The sequence below is a fragment of the Triticum dicoccoides genome, unplaced genomic scaffold (assembly GCF_002162155.2).
Source record: "Triticum dicoccoides isolate Atlit2015 ecotype Zavitan unplaced genomic scaffold, WEW_v2.0 scaffold176090, whole genome shotgun sequence".
NCBI lineage: Eukaryota > Viridiplantae > Streptophyta > Magnoliopsida > Poales > Poaceae > Triticum > Triticum dicoccoides.
The window spans coordinates 1-1,596 of record NW_021223774.1 but is presented as its reverse complement, the minus strand read 5'-3'; the positions used below and the strand labels follow the sequence as shown (position 1 = coordinate 1,596).

The 1,596-nt window shown below is 39.5% G+C and overlaps 1 long non-coding RNA gene across 1 annotated transcript; it reads right to left on the bottom strand.

Annotated features, from left to right (window-relative positions):
• Positions 1-753: 753 nt before the first annotated feature.
• On the bottom strand, positions 754-1,590 carry LOC119344615. The gene is made up of 2 exons (XR_005166743.1): positions 1,175-1,590; positions 754-1,084 (listed from the first exon to the last, which is right to left on the bottom strand). It is a non-coding gene; the product is annotated as an uncharacterized LOC119344615 (long non-coding RNA).
• Positions 1,591-1,596: the final 6 nt, after the last annotated feature.

The window sequence follows — 1,596 nt, the reverse complement described above, 5'->3', positions numbered from 1 at the left end:
TTTTATTTGCATCTTTACTTTTTGCATCTATATTATAAAATACCAAAAATATATTCATCTCATCATACTATCTCTATCAGATCTCACTTTCGCAAGTGGCCGTGAAGGGATTCACAACCCCTTTATTGCGTTGGTTGCGAGTTCTCAGTTTGTTTGTGTAGGTGCGTGGGACTTTTGAGGAGCCTCCTACTAGATTGATACCTTGATTCTCAAAACTGAGGGAAATACTTACGCTACACTTGCTGCATCACCCTCTCCTCTTCGAGGAAAACCAACGCAAGCTCAAGACGTAGCAAGCAGCAATCGTGCCAACTAACCCAAGGCCATGGATGATTTCGCTTCTCACGTTCGCCGCGGGTGCTGGTTGATGATCAGGTCAACCAAACGAATATGAATTCAGTAGCACATATAATACGTATAACCCAAAATGAATTCCAACCAAATTCAGAATATGTCATATATATACAGTTGTGCAGCATCGCAGCGAAAAACGGTGAGCTTCTTTCACTCCCATCTACACTAGATAGGAAGTGCGGCTTGCCGCACCCGGCAGCAGTGCTGCCGGGCACTGTCATATCCAATCCGATAATACAGCTATAATACAGAATCATTATCTATGAACTGGCCCAAGGAATATTTAGATAGAAATCAACTGCATAAAATTTGTCGCCGGTACAGTGCCATACACCAAATCAATTCTCGCGGGTGCCTGACTCAACTTATTGTCCAAGCGCATAAACAATGTATTAACCATTGCAAAGGAAAATTAGAGTGATTGCTCAAATAATGGATCAGTCCAATACAATAAGGTTGCATCAGAAGCATGGCATTGCCTTGATACATAAGTGTCCAGTGTAGAGCAATTTGTCCAAACAATGACAAAAGGTAAGGCCATCAAATATACCAGAAGCATGAAACATTAGATCTAAAAGTTCATGACAAATGGGGGAATACGTAGTATGTTCCAAAAGTAAGCCAAGCTGATGGATCAACACTAAGTAGATACAATAGTTGGCTTATTACATAACCAAAGCGAGCCAGATCAATGGTGTGAGATAAGTCCAAGCGAACGCTCACAATGAACCTATATAGTTATGCTAATGCATCATTGTTTAGCAGATGAAATCACAGGAAACATTTGCATGGATAGTATGATGACAACCTTGTAACCAACCTTGTCAAAACAGGTAGACAACAAGTGACACTTTGCCCCTTTTAGCCTTTAACGCAAAGACATTCTCCAAATTATCCAACCCCTGTCTTCACAAAGTCTGACCAATTAGTTGTTATCCCTTGATGAGTGGGACCTTCTCCTTGGTGCACCCACATGCAAGTTTAGTCCACATGGTCCTGATGTTCAGAGTCTGCAAGGAAGCAAGATTAATTCTCTCCGAGATGGACATATTTATTAGCATAGTTATTTAAGGAAATCCTAGGAATAGCAGATAGACATGGCTATTTTAATAAACAAAAATGAACAATGGATTTATGAATAAAGTAGAGCAGTAAATACTGAACAATGAATTTATTTGAAAAAACAAAGTGAAGATGCTATCATGCTAATAAAGAACACTAACATCACAGTAAATATAAACT